The sequence below is a fragment of the Balaenoptera borealis genome (assembly GCF_965194805.1).
Source record: "Balaenoptera borealis genome assembly, chromosome: 12".
NCBI classification, from domain to species: domain Eukaryota; kingdom Metazoa; phylum Chordata; class Mammalia; order Artiodactyla; family Balaenopteridae; genus Balaenoptera; species Balaenoptera borealis.
In genome coordinates, this window is record NC_138869.1 from 64,352,992 (window position 1) to 64,370,027 (window position 17,036).

The 17,036-nt window shown below is 40.0% G+C and overlaps 2 long non-coding RNA genes across 5 annotated transcripts in view; one reads left to right on the forward strand and one right to left on the reverse strand.

The window, feature by feature from the left end:
• The window catches only part of LOC309608005, a 702,496-nt gene that overhangs the window by 188,097 nt on the left and 497,363 nt on the right, over positions 1-17,036 (forward strand). The gene's annotated exons all lie outside the window — the stretch shown is intronic.
• Positions 1-17,036, reverse strand: part of LOC309608003 — a 90,947-nt gene that overhangs the window by 36,512 nt on the left and 37,399 nt on the right. For all 4 annotated transcript variants that reach the window (XR_014232605.1, XR_014232606.1, XR_014232607.1 and 1 more), the window contains exon 2: positions 8,812-8,848. This is a non-coding gene — a long non-coding RNA (uncharacterized lncRNA). The remainder of the gene's footprint in view (positions 1-8,811; positions 8,849-17,036) is intronic.

Here is a 17,036-nt window from a genome sequence, read left to right on the forward strand (position 1 = left end):
GGAAATATTGGTGTGACTTTTGTCTAAAGAAGTTTATTATAAATTGATACCTAAGAAAACCAAAAACTTTATAAAAGAATTTTACCAGCTTGGACTAAAAAGGACAAAGACAGTTCAAAATGAAAAGATATCTTACGATCCCAACCTACTATGGACAAGAAGTAGTTTGAGAAAACCACTCAGCTTCCAACATGGGTTATGTAGAAAAGGAAGGATAATGTTGGCAGAACCAAAAGCCCAGAGAGTAAAGCCAAGAGCTATGGAAAAGACTTCCCAGGGAGCAGGCCTGTGCCATAATCAAACTGGCAACATGTGGTTGCCCGATTTTAGAATTGCAATGGACTAATGACAGCTACATGCCTCCTGTTCCTTTTTGAATGGGAGTGTCTATTGAGGTGACCCTGGCTCTGAGCCACCATTGTGTACTGGGTGTTCACGGGTCTTCAGATAGAAAATAACTACACTTAAGGAGGCTCCTCTGTACCTGCTCTAATTTAGAAGATGAGCTCTTAGATTTTGAGCTGATAGCACCGGTTGGCCAGATGGTCAATATTCCAGGCTTGCAGGCCTTGAGGGCTCAGTCACAACTGCTCATCTCTACAGTGGTAGCCTGAAAGCTGCCATAGACCAGACAATATACAAATTAACAGACATAGCTATGTTCCAATAAAACCTTATTTATGAAAATAGCAGAGAGCCAAAATTTGCCAACCTCTGATGTCATGGGATGAGACTTTGTGATCTTAGACGGGAGTATTTTGCATATGAGAGGATCATAAATAATTTGTGACCCAAGGGTGGGCTAGAGCAAATTAAAGATAGCCACAAGTTCTTTGCCACACCCCCCTGAGAATCTGGACAGACTCTGCTTTGACAGCAGAAGTGACATTGTGCATTTCCTCACCCCCTACACTGGCAGTTTCCACTCATGCCTCCGGGAATTTCCTCTTGGAGCCCTGAGCCACCATGTAAGGATGGCATACACATACACATATACACACACACCAGTATTAGAAACAGTTTAGGGATTATGGGATATTTAAGTTTGTAGTTTGCTCTTGTTTTATGTTTCATGATTTATTACATTTTTAAAGTTTTTAAAAATATGCCTGTAGTTTTCTTCCTTGACAGAAAAAAAAAAAAGCAATTGAGGGCTTCCCTGGTGGCGCAGTGGTTGAGAATCTGCCTGCCAATGCAGGGGACACGGGTTCGAGCCCTGGTCTGGGAAGATCCCACATGCCGCGGAGCAACTAGGCCCGTGAGCCACAATTACTGAGCCTGCGTGACTGGAGCCTGTGCTCCGCAAGAGAGGCCGCGATAAGGAGAGGCCCGCGCACCGCGATGAAGAGTGGCCCCCACTTGCCGCAACTAGAGAAAGCCCTCGCACAGAAACGAAGACCCAACACAGCCATAAATAAATAAATAAATAAATAAATTAAAAAAAAAAAGCAATTGAGAGGCAAATCTGAATTCAGATAAAGAGGAATGACATGGTCAAAATGACCCTTAGGAGAGAACAGCTATTTCTGCTGCTCCAAGAGAAAGAACACGTAGGAAAGCTGACCAGGAGCTCTCTCAGGGCCCAGAGGGAAGGTGAGTAGGATCAGGCTGTGAAAATGGAGGGAAAGAGGCAGGTATTTTTTAATGTTACCTAAGAATAGAAGCTTGCTCTTCTCACCTTCTGCATTTACATTCATAGAGATGGGAAAAGGTCACAAGAATTGTACCCAACAACAGCAAGACTGTGTTTCCATTTTTCTGCTTCTATTCTCAGTTTAAGGAAAGGGATCGGTGAATATAAGAACAGGAACATTTCTGCACTCCATCAGAATCATGGGGACAATATTTGTGTTTTGGGTTTTTTCCCGACTGGGTTCCTTTAACCGTCTTTAAACGCTGGAGTGCCCGAAAAGGTAGGTGCTCTTGATTCCCTACAGCCCCACGGCCACCCCCACTTAGCCTTTGCTTTCAAACACAGACGTCAAACTGGAATGTTTTCTACAGACATTAATTAATTCTGCCACATATCAAAGGTCACAGGCTGCCTTGTAACAGACCTTTTAGGGACATATTAATTGCCTCCAAGGTGATTTATTTTGGCAAGGGAGGCAAACCATTTTCTTTAGCAAAATGTCCAGGCAATCTGTACTATATTCTAATAAGCCATCTAGGACACTTGTCAAATAAGTCATTTACATTCTGAGACATAACTTTTAAAGGCAAATATTTGACCTAATTTACAGCACCCCAATTTCTAAAATATTGTATCTCTCTTTTTTTCCCAATTTGCCCTCACACCCAATAAATGAATAATCTGTACAACAGGTGGCTTATTGATGTGTCCCGGAAGTCTAAATTCCTGCTTTGATTCTCCAGAAAGAGAGAGATGGGCTATCTTAATGAAAAACAATGGAACACATAAGAGAAACTAATGAGAAGAACACAATGATGCCCCCAAGGGTGCCTAATACATTGTGAACTCCATTATAAATAAAATCTGATTACTTTTAGTTTCTTATCAGATGCATCTTCTAAGCTTGTCTTTCATTCTTGCTGCAGGAAATTCTTTACTGACACGGAATTGGAGAAATGATTATTTTCCCCAAATGATGGCTTTGTGTTTCTGGAAAGATGACTTTCAACATGCAAATTGGATGCATCAGAAATCATTCTGATGCAAGACCAGAGCTTCACTACTCTTTACTATTTCAAAATGAGTCTGCTGCCCAAAGGAAAACATAAAACTCAACAAAGCTGGAGAAAGAGAGTAACCGCTCTAAACAGCTTAGAAATTCCTCCCTGCCTGATGAATTGCTTTTATTAAAGATGGGGTTTTTTTTTTTCCAGTTTTGAATAGATGTTTCTGAAAACAGATGAAAGGTGAGCAGGCAAAAGGAAAGAAGTCGATCAACTTGTAACCACAGTGGTATCCAGACTCAAACAACAAAGTGGAAACAATAAACCAGGAAAGATGCTATTGACATAATAATGGTAGCAAGTAATTACATAGTGCTTACTGGTACCAGGAACTACTGTAAGCTCTTTATGCATAGCAACTCATTTAATTTTTACAAAAGTAATTCTAATTTCTATCTTATTGATGAAGAAATTGAGCCACAAAAAGGTTAAGTAAGCTGTCTGAGTGGTAGTGAAACAGAAAGGAAGGGGTCAGGGCACAACTTTTAAAAGAATGGCATAGCTATAGGACAGGACAAAAACTGGTTAGAACCAACTAGGTACAAGATGGCAGAAGATTTGAATTCCGGTGGACCTTGAGCCTCCTTATGTGCTCATTGTAATATATTAGCATCTAAGTGACACACCCACCACTACCAGGACAGTTCTGAGGCCAACCATAAAAAGTCAAAAAGTGGGCAGGGACTTCCCTGGTGGTGCAGTGGTTAAGAATCTGCCTGCCAATGCAGGGGACATGAGTTCGATCTCTGGTCCAGGAAGATCCCTCATGCTGTGGAGCAACTAAGCCCCTGCACCACAACGACTGAGCCTGCACTCTAGAGCCTGTGAGCCACACCTACTGAGCCTGTGTGCCACAACTACTGAAGCCCACACACCTAGAGCCCATGCTCTGCAACAAGAGAAGCCACCGCAATGAGAAGCATGCACACCGCAATGAAGAGTAACCCCTGTTGGCCGCAACTACAGAAAAGCTGCATGCAGCAACAAAGACCCAACACAGCCAAAAATTAAATAAATAAAATAAAATAAATAAATTTATTTTAAAAAGTGGGTGGTGACCCAATTCCTGGAAATCTCTGCCCCTTCCCCAAAATAGTTGGAATAATCCTCCCACTTATTGCCTATGAAATTACCCAGCCTATAAAAACTAACAACCTCATATTTTGCAGTTTCTTGCCTTCTGAGATGGCCTGCACTCTATGGAGTGTGTTTCTCTCTATGTAAATCCAGTTCTTACCTTTCACTTTGTCTCTCACTGAATTGTCTTTGTGATGAGACATAAAGAACCTGAGCTTCATTAAGTCCTGAGAACAGGTGTGTGATTGCAATTAAAAGACAGTGTGTTTCTTCTATATACTAACAATGAAAGATCAGAAAGAGAGATTAAGGAAACAATCCCATTCACCATTACAACAAAAAGAATAAAATACCTAGGAATAAACCTACCTAAGGAGGTAAAAGACGTGTACTCAGAAAACTATGACACTGATGAAAGAAGTCAAAGATGACACAAACAGATGGAGAGATATACCATGTTCTTGGATTGGAAAAATCAATATTGTGAAAATGACTACACTACCCAAAGCAATCTACAGATTCAATGCAATCCCTATCAAATCACCAATGGCATTCTTCACTCTTCACAGAAGTAGAACAAAAAAGCTTAAAATTTGTATGTAGACACAAAAGACCCCAAATAGCCAAAGCAATCTTAAGGGAAAAAAAAGAAAATGGAGCTGGAGAAATCAGACTCCCTGACTTCAGACTATACTACAAAGCTACAGTCATCAAGACAATATGGTACTGGCACAAAAACAGAAATATAGATCAATGGAACAGGATAGAAAGCCCAGAGATAAACCCACATACCTATGGTCAACTAAGCTATGACAAAGGAGGCAAGGATATACAATGGAGAAAAGACCATCTCTTCAATAAGTGGTGTTGGGGAAACTGGACAGCCACAAGTAAAAGAATGAAATTAGAAGACTCCCTAACACCATACACAAAAATAAACTCAAAATGAATTAAAGACCTAAATGTAAGACCAGACAATATAAAACCCTTAGAGGAAAACATAGGAAGAACACTCTTTGACATAAATCACAGCAAGATCTTTTTTGACCCACCTTCTAGAGTAATGGAAATAAAAACAAAAATAAACAAATGGGACCTAATGAAACTTCAAAGCTTTTGCACAGCAAAGGAAACCATAAACAAGATGAAAAGACAAGTCTCAGAATGGGAGAAAATATTTGCAAACAAATCAACAAAGGATTAATCTCCAAAATATACAAACAGCTCATACAGCTCAATATCAAAAAAACAAACAACCCAATCAAAAAATGGGCAGAAGACCTAAATAGACATTTCTCCAAAGAAGACATACAGATGGCCAAGAGGCACATGAAAAGATGCTCAACATCACTAGTTATTAGAGAAATGCAAATAAAAACTACAATGAAGTATCACCTCACACCAGTCAGAATGCTCATCATCAAAAGATCTACAAACAATAAATGCTGGAGAGGGTGTGGAGAAAAGGGAACCCTTTTGCACTGTTGGTGGGAATGTAAACTGATACAGCCACTATGGAGAACAGTATGGAGGTTCCTTAAAAAACTAAAAATAGAATTACCATATGACTCAGCAATCCCACTACTGGGCATATACCCAGAGAAAACCATAACTCAAAAAGACACATGCACGCCAGTGTTCATTGCAACACTATTTACAATAGCCAGGTCATGGAAGCAACCTAAATGCCCATCGACAGATGAATGGATAAAGAAGATGTTGTACATATATACAATGGAATATTACTCAGCCATAGAAAGGAACAAAATGGGGTCATTTATAGAGACATGGCTGGACCTAGAGACTGTCATACAGAGTGAAGTAAGTCAGAAAGAGGAAAACAAATATCATATATTAACACACATATGTGGAATCTAGAAAAATGGTACAGATGAACCTATTTGCAAGGCAGAAATAGAGACACAGATGTAGAGAACATATGGACACCAAGGGGGAAAAGGAGGGGTGGGATGAATTGGAAGATTAGGATCGACGTATATACACTAATATGTATAAAATAGATAACTAATGAGAACCTCTGTATAGCACAGGGAACTCCACATCACTGTACAGTAGAAACTAACACAACATTGTAAAACAACTATACCCCAATTTAAAAAAAAAAGGACAGTGCGTTTAGGCTGGGTTTGAGTCCCAGCCCGTGGGTTCAAGTCCCAATATGGGTTTAGACTGTGTTCGAGTCCCATGTGAGCTGCACTGCTTCAGCAGAGTCAGGATTTAAACACAGACACCTCTGATTCCAGGTCCAGTTTTAGACAACTAGAGAAGTCCTATGGGTCTAAAAGAAATGGCTGAAATGTTTTCTCTAGACAGCAAGGCTAGAGGGAGAGACAGTAGAGACTGCATCCTTCTTCATATCTTCAAAACCCTTCATGGTTTCTTATAGGAGTGAAAAAAATGTTTCCCAGCATAAGCTGGTGCCAGGAATGATAAAAACAGTGACACTGACTAAAGCTCCATAAATCATCCTCCAGGAATTCCATAAGAAAGCACGACAATGGTCTGGTTTCAACCATCCCTCCTACTACTTTAATAGATGTTTCAGTGGGTATATTCAAGTTTTTACTGCAAAATTAGATTTACAGACAATTTGGGGGTGGGGGGGAACAAACAAAGAATATTCCTGTGTTTCAGTGGTAAATATATTTTTGGTTGATGCAGAAATTTTCATTGTTGAAAGTCAATGGGAAACCCATGATAGTTATTCAATATCCAACAGGTCTGCTGAGTTATCATATAAAAGCTGTAAGTCATTAGGCAAACTAAATGTACCAAGTTGCATAGTATAGCTGGAGGATTTGTCAACATCATGAATTTAGAAAGATGTCTGCCAGAATAGATTTTTTTTTCATGGCTAAATAGAAATCACAACTCACTTCGAGAGGAATCTTTTCACATGGCAAATAGGATTTCATTTGTTTCAAATTACTATTTTTCTGGGAAGGAGGGATATGAAATCTGATGATGTATTGTTGGAAATAATGTTTAATTCATTTTATTTTTAAAAATTCAACCACTTATTTCTCTGCCTTAAGCCAACTTTATTATAGAATTTTAGAACTTCTTGGAGTGAATAGGGATTATTCATTCACCCAAGGCATTTTCATTGAACCTCTACTATGGTTCAGGCACAGTTCTAGGGGCTGGAGTCCCATCTCCATTTTAGAGATGAGGAAAAGACAGCCAGAGAAAGGAAGTGCCAGCTCAAGGTGGCAGGGCCAGGACTGACATAGAGATCTGCATTTCTCCTCTCCCGACTCTTCCTCACAAGGGTGATGCTGCTAGTACTGTGTGAGACTCGGAGCCTTCGATAAGACCCTTTCCTCCAAAAATTGTTTAATGTAATTGCAGAGACAAAGACACATTAAAAGTAAAGCAATAAGGGCCTCTCTCCCATAGAGCTGTGGGAGGTCCCTTTTCTCCTCAGCCAGGACCAGAGGCCAAGATCACCCCTTGAGGATCGTTGTCAGGGTTGCCCCTAGCTGGGCAGCCTTGTTTTCCTACCTCAGACATTTGTAGCTGCTGGGAGCCCCAACTTGGTCTGTACCAAGCGCACTGACCCCACAGCCAGACTAGGGCCTTAAGTGGCAGCAGTGGGCACAGGGCCTCTGGCTTTCCTTGGATAGGCTCTTGTGAGCCGATCCTGGCCTGGGTCGCCCCAAAAGTAGCTTGGCCCCTGCCTGCCCCACAGATGTCACCAGGAAGGGGGTGTCCAGAATGGGGACTTCTGCTGTGGAAGGGGCATCTGAGGCCACCTGACTCGGGGGAAGCTCACCACTTTTCCCTTCCCAGATTAACCTGGGTGCCAGCCAGGCCACTCGGTCCACCTGCTCACAGCCGTGTCTCCTGCACAGGGTCCCATACAGGATGGCGAGGCGGGGGTGGTGAGGAAGAGCCGAGAGTCGGTGCTGGAAAAGAAGGAGCGCCTCTGGAGGCAGGGCAAGGATGTCCGACCTGACACTCAGTACACCGGCCGCAAGCGCAAGCCCCACTTCTGAGCAGGCAGCTGCATCCAGTAGGACAGCTCGGGGACCACACAGTTGTGAGCTGTGCCATCCAGCCCAGGCACTTGCTTCTGGACAGTTTTCTATATGGAAGTGCTTACTTTATCAGCTGATAAAAATAGTGTTTTAGAAAAGGTCTAAACAGCTTTGAAGTTCTAAACGTATTTTCTTCACTAAAAAAATTCTGAGAGCATCTTATTTTGTTCTAAAAGCAATAAACCACTTTCTGTGGGGGAAAAAAAGTAAAGCAATAGTACAAGAGTTAAGCACCAGGCAAGGTAATAATATTGAGATGAATGATTGTCTCAGCAGAAGTTGACATCACTTATTCTACCCATCCCTTCTGAAGCCTCCTCCCTCAGCGGGGAGGAGAACTCAGGTCCATTGAGCACCTACTCTGGGCCTGGCACCATGCCAGACACATCACTTATACGGTAGTTTTGTTCTCACAAGGATATTACTCTCAGCTTGCATTTAGAAAAGAGACTACAAGAAATCATCTTTTCCACAATCATCGTGGTGGTAAGTACCAAACTGAGGTTCAGACTGTGGCTCTCTGATATCCTGGCCCAAGCCCTTCCACCACAGGGCTCTGCCTCCCTTTACACTGCACAGGACCCAGCTCGCAGTTCCCTTCCCCAGTCAGAGCAAACAGGTGAGACAGATGCTACACAGAGGCTGGGAAGTGGCAGCTGCTCTGTGTTGCATCCTTGGCTTCCCCAGGAACCCAGGCCGTGTGGGGAGCAATGTCAGGTGCCGGGTGTTCCTAGGGCAGCACTGTCCATCTCCAGGCCATTTATGCCCAAGGCAAAAGTGAGATTTTGTATTTGCCATAATTTGGACTATTGTTCAGAAATATTTAGTCTCTTCCCCTACTTCCAGGGAGGTGTAGGGGGATGTCCAGTTTAATTAATGTTCAGCTTGGTCATGTGACTCACCTTAGTCAATTTTCATTGTTAACAGAGTTGATGATAGCACATTTAACACAATTAGAGATCTCAAGTGTGCTCACCTGTTTGGGCTTGTTCTTTCTGGCTTCCATCATCACCCTGAAAAGAATATAGTGCAGTTAGGAGATGAGAGACACATGGACCTCCTAATGTGTAGCCAAGATCAAGATTAAACCATATTATTTTGAGCTACTGAGATCTGGGGTAGTTATTATGCAGCCAAAGCTGAATTGACTCATTATTCTAGACCAACAATCTCACTGAGATTTACCCCAGAAAACTTCCCTTTAATTCCAAGCCATTTTGTGAAACCAGATTTTCCATTGTAGGTTGATAGTCTAAGGCTCTGGGCCACTATTCTCAGATACTAACCTTGCCACAGAGGTTATTTAAAATAAACATTAGATAGATAGATACATACATACATACATACATAGATAGATAGATAGATAGATAGATAGATAGATAGATAGATAGATAGACACAATAATAAAGTTAGAGGTGAAGTGGTAGTGGATTTTGTGTATATGTATGTGTGTGTAATTTTAACAAAAACTACAGCATCTATACAAATAACATCTGCCTTGTTTTTGTGAATAATGCACTTTGCTTGACCATTTTAGAACCACACTTGCTGACACCTAATATATTTATGATATTTCTGTGAAGAAATGTTTAATCGACAGAGCTTCTCTTATCTTAAAAAGCACATTAGGAGGAAGTGGAGTCAAGATGGCGGTGTGGGAAGACACGGAGTTAGCATCTCCCCACAACTAGAGTGCCTGCAAACTGCTGGTGGGGGACTCCGATGCCTAAGGAGACAAGAGGAACCCCAAAGTGAACCAGTAGGACATAGGGGGACTGAGGGGGGAGGAGAACTGGAGGCCAGAGAGGATAGGTGCCCTTGAAGCCAGGGAGATCAAGATAGGAAGGCTGGAAGGACTCTTCAGGAAGAGTGGGAGAGAAGCAGAGGGTGATCACCTGACCCACTCAGGCTGGGGAGACCGCTGAGCTCACAGGCCAGAACCCTCATTTCAAAGCCCCATCCAAGCTGCATAGGTCATGGGGGCATAGGAGGGAGGCAGGGGAGAGCAGGAGAGGCAGGCGGGAGGGGCCCTCCCAGACCGGAGAAGCAGGAGAGGAGAGGAGGGCATTTGCCCCACCCACTAGAGCCCAGAAAGCCTGCTGGGCTCCCAGATGAGGTCCCCTGCTCTCTGAGACAAGGGGTGGGGGGCACACTGGGACCCCTTCTGTTCCTTGAGCCTAAGCCCCAGCCCCCACAGCCCTCAAAGCCTTTTCCAGCCCTGTGGGTCCTGAGCATTGGCCCCACCCACCCCCCAAACCTTGCCCTTGTTTAGGCCCTGCACTCCACAGCCAAGGCCTTCCCTCCACCTTTTTTTTTTTCTTTTCCCTCCTCCTCTTTTTTACTATTGTGGTACTGATGTACCTTCCAGTTGTTGATTCATCTATATTTTTATTTTTAAATTCTTCCTAAAATATCTGTTAGTTTCCTAGTCTAATTTTATTTTTTACTTGTTATTGCTTTTTGTTTCTTGTTTTTTTGCCTCCCCAGGCAGCTTGCAGGATCTTGGTTCATGAGCCCGAGGTCGGGCCAAAGCTCCTGCGGAGGAAGCTCCGAGTCCGAACCACTGGACTAACAGAGAACCTGAGACCCCAGGGAATATTCATCAGAGTGAGGTTTCACAGAGTTCCTCATCTCAGCACCATGACCCAGCTCTACTGAATAGCCTACAAACCCTAGTTTTGGAAGCCTCAGGGCAAACAACCAGTAAGACAGGAACACATCCCACTCATTAAAAAAAAAAAAAAAAGGAAGAAAAAATGAGACAGCAAAAAAATATGTCACATATGAAGGAGGAAGGTAAAAACCTACAAGACCAAATAAATGAAGAGGAAATAGGCAATCTACCTGAAAAAGAATTCAGAGTAATGATAGTAAAGATGATCCAGAATCTCAGAAATAGAATGAAAGCACAGACTGAGAAGATACAAGAAATGTTTAACAAAGATCCAGAAGAACTAAAGAACAAACAAACAGAGATGAACAACACAATAACTGAAATGAAAAATACACTAGAAGGAATCAATAACAGAATAAATGAGGCAGAGGAATGAAAAAGTGAGCTGGAAGACAAAATGGTGGAAATAACTGCCGAGGAGCAGAATAAAGAAAAAAGAATGAAAAGAATTGAAGACAATCTCAGAGGCCTCTGGGATAACACTAAATGCACCAACGTTCAAATTATAAGGGTCCCAGAAGAAGAAGAGAAAAGGAAAGGGTCTGAGAAAATATTTGTAGAGATTATAGTCAAAAACTTCCCTAACATGGGAAAGGAAATAGTCACCCAAGTCCAGGAAGCACACAGAGTCCCATACAGGATAAACCCTAGGAAAAACACACCAAGACACATATTAATCAAACTAACAAAAATTGAATTCAAAGAAAGAATATAAGAAGCAGCAAGGGAAAAACAAAAAATAACATACAAAGGAATCCCCATAAGGTTATCAGCTGATTTTTCAGCAGAAACCCTGTGGGCCAGAAAGGAGTGGCAGAATATATTTAAGGTGACAAAAGAGAAAAACCTACAACCAAGATTACTCTACACAGCAAGGCCCTCATTCAGATTTGATGGAGAAGTCAAAAGTTTTTCAGACAAGCAAAAGCTAAGAGAACTCAGCACCACCAAACCAGCTTTACAACAAATGCTAAAGGAACTTCACTAAGCAGGAAACACAAGAGAAGAAAAAGACCCACAAAAACAAACCCAAAACAATTAAGAAAATTGTAATAGGAACATACATCTCAATAATAACCTTGAATGTAAATGGATTAAATGCCCCAACCAAAAGACACAGACTGGCTGAATGGATACAAAACAAGACCCATATATATGCTGTCTATAAGAGACCCACTTCAGACCTAGGGACACATACAGACTGAAAGTGAAAGGATGGAAAAAGACATTCCATGAAAATGGAAATTAAAAGAAAGCTGGAGTAGCAATACTCATATCAGATAAAAATAGACTTTAAAATAAAGACTGTAACAAGAGATAAGGAGGGACACTATATAATGACCAAAGAATCAATACAAGAAGAAGATATAACAATTATAAATATTTATAACATAGGAGCACCTCAATACATGAGGCAAACACTAACAACCATGAAAAGAGAAATCGAAAGTAACACAATAATAGTAGGGGACTTTAACACCCCACTTACACTAATGGACAGATCATCCAAACAGAAAATAAATAAGGAAACACAAACTTTAAATGACGCAATAGTCCAGATAGATCTAATTGATATTTATACAACATTCCACGCAAAAGTGGTAGAATAAACTTTCTTCTCAAGTACACACAGAACATTTTCCAGGATAGATCAGATCTTGGGTCACAAATGAAGCCTCGGAAAATTTAAGGAAATTGAAATCATATCAAGCATCTTTTCTGACCATAATGCTATGAGATTGGAAATCAATTACAGGAAAAAAACCGTAAAAACCACAAACACATGGAGGCTAAACAGTGCACTACTAAATAACCAAGAGATCACTGAAGAAATCAAAGAAGAAATTTTTAAATATTTACAAGTGGCTCATGCACTCAATATTAAAAAAACAAACAACCCAATCCAAAAGTGGGCAGAAGACCTAAATAGACATTTCCCCAAAGAAGATATACAGATTGCCAACAAACACATGAAAGGATGCTCAACATCACTAATCATTAGAGGAATGCAAATCAAAACTACAATGAGGTATCACTCACACCAGTCAGAATGGCCATCATCAAAAAATCTACAAATAATAAATGCTGCAGAGGGTGTGGAGAAAAGGGAACCCTCTTGCACTGTTGATGGGAATGTAAATTGATACAGCCACTATGGAGAACTGTATGGAGGTTCCTTAAAAAAGTAAAAATAGAACTACCATATGACTCACCAATCCCACTACTGGGCATATACTCTGAGAAAACAATAATTGAAAAAGAGTCATGTACCACAATGTTCATTGCAGGTCTATTTATAATAGCCAGGACATGGAAGCAACCGAAGTGTCCATCGACAGATCAATGGATAAAGAAGATGTGGCACATATATACAATGGAATATTACTCAGCCATAAAAAGAAATGAAATTGAGTTATTTGCAGTGAGGTGGATGGACCTAGAGTCTGTCATACAGAGTGAAGTATGTCAGAAAGAGAAAAAAAAATACTGTATGCTAACACATATATATGGAATCTAAAAAAAAAAAAAAAAAAAAGGTTCTGATGAACCTAGGGTCAGGACAGGAATAAAGGCACAGACATAGAGAATGGACTTGAGGACACAGGGAGGGAGAAGGGTAAGCTGGGACTAAGCGAGAGAGTGGCATGGACATATATACACACTATCAAATGTAAAATAGATAGCTAGTGGGAAGCAAACACATAGCACAGGGAGATCAGCTCAGTTCTTTGTGACCACCTAGAGGGATGGGATAGGGAGGGTGGGAGGGAGACACAAAAGGGAGGAGATATGGGGATATATGTATATGTATAGCTGATTCACTTTGTTATAAAGCAGAAACTAACACACCATTGTAAAGCAAGTATACTCCAATAAAGATGTTAAAAAGAAAAATACATGGAAACACATGACAACGAAAACACAATGACCCAAAACTTATGGGACGCAGCAAAAGAGTTCTAAGAGGGAAGTTTATAGCAATTCAATCTCACCTCAAGAAACAAGAAAAATGTCAAATAAACAATCTAACCCTACACTTAAAACAACTAGAGGAAAAAGAACAAAGAAAACCCAAAGTCAGTAGAAAGAAAGATTCATAAAGATCAGAGCAGAAATAAATGAAATAGAAACAAAGAAAACAATAGCAAAGATCAATAAAATTAAAAGCTCATTCTTTGAGAAGATAAACAAAATTGATAAACCTTAGCCAGATCATCAAGAAAAAAAGGGAGAGGACACAAATCAGTAAAATTAGAAATGAAAAAGGAGAAATCACAACTGACACTGCAAAAATACAAAGGATTATAAGAGACTACTACAAACAACTATATGCCAATAAAATGGACAACCCTGAAGAAATGGACAAATTCTTGGAAAGGTACAATTTTCCAAGACAGAACCAGGAAGAATTAGAAAATATAAACAGACCTATCACAAGTAACAAAACTGAAACCATAATTTAAAATCTTCCAAAAAACAAAAGTCCAGGACCAGATGGCTTCACACTAGAATTCTATCAAACAATTAGAGAATAGCTAACACCAATCCTTCTCAAACTCTTCCAAAATTTGCAGAGGGAAGAACACTCCCAAATTCATACTATGAAGTCACCATCACCCTGATAACAAAACCAGACAAAGATGTCACAAAAAAAGAAAATTATAGACCAATATCACTGATGGACATAGACGCAAAAATCCTGAACAAAATACTAGCAAACAGAATCCAACAACACATTAAGAGGATCATATACCACGATCAAATGGGATTTATCCCAGGGATGCAAGGCTTCTTCAATATACGCAAATCAATCAATGTGATACACCACATTAACAAATTAAGGAATAAAAGTCGTATGATCACCTCAATAGATGCAGAAAAAGCTTTTGACAAAATTCAACACCAATTTATGTTAAAAACTCTCCAGAAAATGAGCATAGAGGGAACCTACCTCAACATAAAAAAGGCCATATATGACAAACCCACAGCAAGCATCATACTCAATGGTGAAAAACTGAAAGCATTTCCACTAAGCTCAGGAACAAGACGAGGATGTTCATTCTCACCGCTTTTATTCAACATAGTTTTGGAAGTCCTAGCCACAGCAATCAGAGAAGAAAAAGAAATAAAAGAAATACAAAACGGAAAAGAAGAAGTAAAACTGTCACTGTTTGCAGATGACATGATACTATACATAGAAAATCCTAAAGATGCCAACAGAAAACTACTAGAACTAATGAATGAATTTGGTAAGGTTGCAGGATACAATATTAATGCGCAGAAATCTCTGGCATTCCTATACACCAACAATGAAAAATCAGAAAGAGAAATTAAGGAAACACTCCCATTTACCACTGCAACAAAAAGAATGAAATACCTAGAAATAAACCTGCCTAAGGAGGCAAAAGACTTGTACTCAAAACTATAAAACACTGATGAAAGAAATCCAAGATGACATAAACAGGCGGAGAAATATACCATGTTCTTGGATTGGAAGAATCAATATTGTGAAAATGACTATACTACTCAAAGCAATCTATAGATTCAATGCAATCCCTATCAAACTACCAATGGCATTCTTCACAGTATTAGAACCAAAAAATTTACAGTTTGTATGGAAACACAAAAGACCCCAAAGAGCCAAAGCAATCTAGAGAAAGAAAAAAGGAGTCAGAGGAATCAGGCTCCCCAACTTCAAATATACCACAAAGCTACAGTAATCAAGACAGGGTGGTACTGGCACAAAAATAGAAATATAGATCAAAGGAACAGGATAGAAAGCCCAGAGATAAACCCACACACATACGGGCACCTAATTTATGACAAAGGAGGCAAAGACATACAATGGAGAAAAGACACCCTCTTCAATAAGTGGTGCTGGGAAAACTGAACAGGTACCCATAAAAGAATGAGATTAGAACACTATCTAACACCACACACAAAAATAAACTCAAAATGGATTAAAGACTTAAATGTAAGACCAGGCACTATAAAACTTTTAGAGGAAAACATAGGAAAAACACTCTTTGACATAAACCACAGCAAGATCTTTTTTGACCCACCTCCTGGAGTAGCAGAAATAAAAACAAAAATAAACAAACAGGACCTAATGAAACTTCAAAGCTTTTGCACAGCAAAGGAAACCATAAACAAGACAAAAAGACAACCCTCAGAATGGGAGGAAATATTTGCAAATGATGCAACAGAGGATTAATCTCCAAAATGTACAAACAGTTCATGGAGTTCAATATCAAAAAAACAAACAATCCAGTTAGAAAATGGGCAGAAGACCTAAATAGACATTTCACCAAGGAAGACATACACATGGCCTAGAGGCACATGAAAAGATGCTCAACATCATTAATTATTAGAGAAATGCAAATCAAAACTACAATGAGTTATCACCTCAAGCCAGTCAGAATGGCCATTATCAAAAAATCTAGAAACAATAAATGCTGGAAAGGATGTGGTGAAAAGGGAACCCTTTTGCACTGTTGGTGGGAATGTAAATTGATACAACCACTACGGAAAACAGTATAGAGGTTCCTTAAAAAACTAAAAATAGAACTACCATATGACTCACCAATCCCACTACTGGGCATATACCCTGAGAAAACCATAATTCAAAAAGAGACATGTATCACAATGTTCATTGCAGCACTATTTACAATAGCCAGAACATGGAACCAACTTAAATGTCCCTTGACTGATGAATGGATAAAGAAGATGTGGCACATATATACAATGGAATATTACTTAGCCATAAAAAGAAACGAAATTGAGTTATTTGTAGTGAGGTGATGGACCTAGAGTCTGTCATACAGAGTGAAGTAAGTCAGAAAGAAAAAATCAAATACCATATGCTAATGCATATGTATGGAATCTAAAAAAATTAAAATGGTACTGATGAACCTAGTTTCAGAGCAGTAATAAAGAGATAGACATAGAAAATGGACTTGAGGACATGGGGTGGGAGGGTGAAGCTGGGGCGAAGTGAGAGTAGCATCGACATATATACACTACCGAATGTAAAATAGCTGGCTGGTGGGAAACAGCAGCATAGCACAGGGAGATCGGCTTGGTGCTTTGTGATGACCTAGAGAGATGGGATAGGGAGGATGGGAGGGAGGCTCAAGAGGGAGGGGATATGGGGACGTGTATGCATATGGCTGATTCTCTTTGTTGTGCAACAGAAACTAACACAGTATTGTGAAGTGATTATACTCCAATAAAGATCTATTTTAAAAAAACTTTTTTAAAGCACATTAAAAATTATGGTATTGTACCTAATGAATGTTTATTTGTTGCATTTATAGAACCCCTTCTGATCAGAGAGCTGGATGGTATTTTAGTTCCCTCTTCGTCCTTTAGATGGATTTTAAAATAGAAAGTCACTCACCAGTCAATTCATGATGTAGGGATATCCAGGGAACATGTGGGACAATTTTTTCCTGCTTTGCCTCGTTTTATTGTTCTTTGCCAGTCTGATGTTATTTCTTCAAAAGAGCCCGAGAAAATTCCACTTC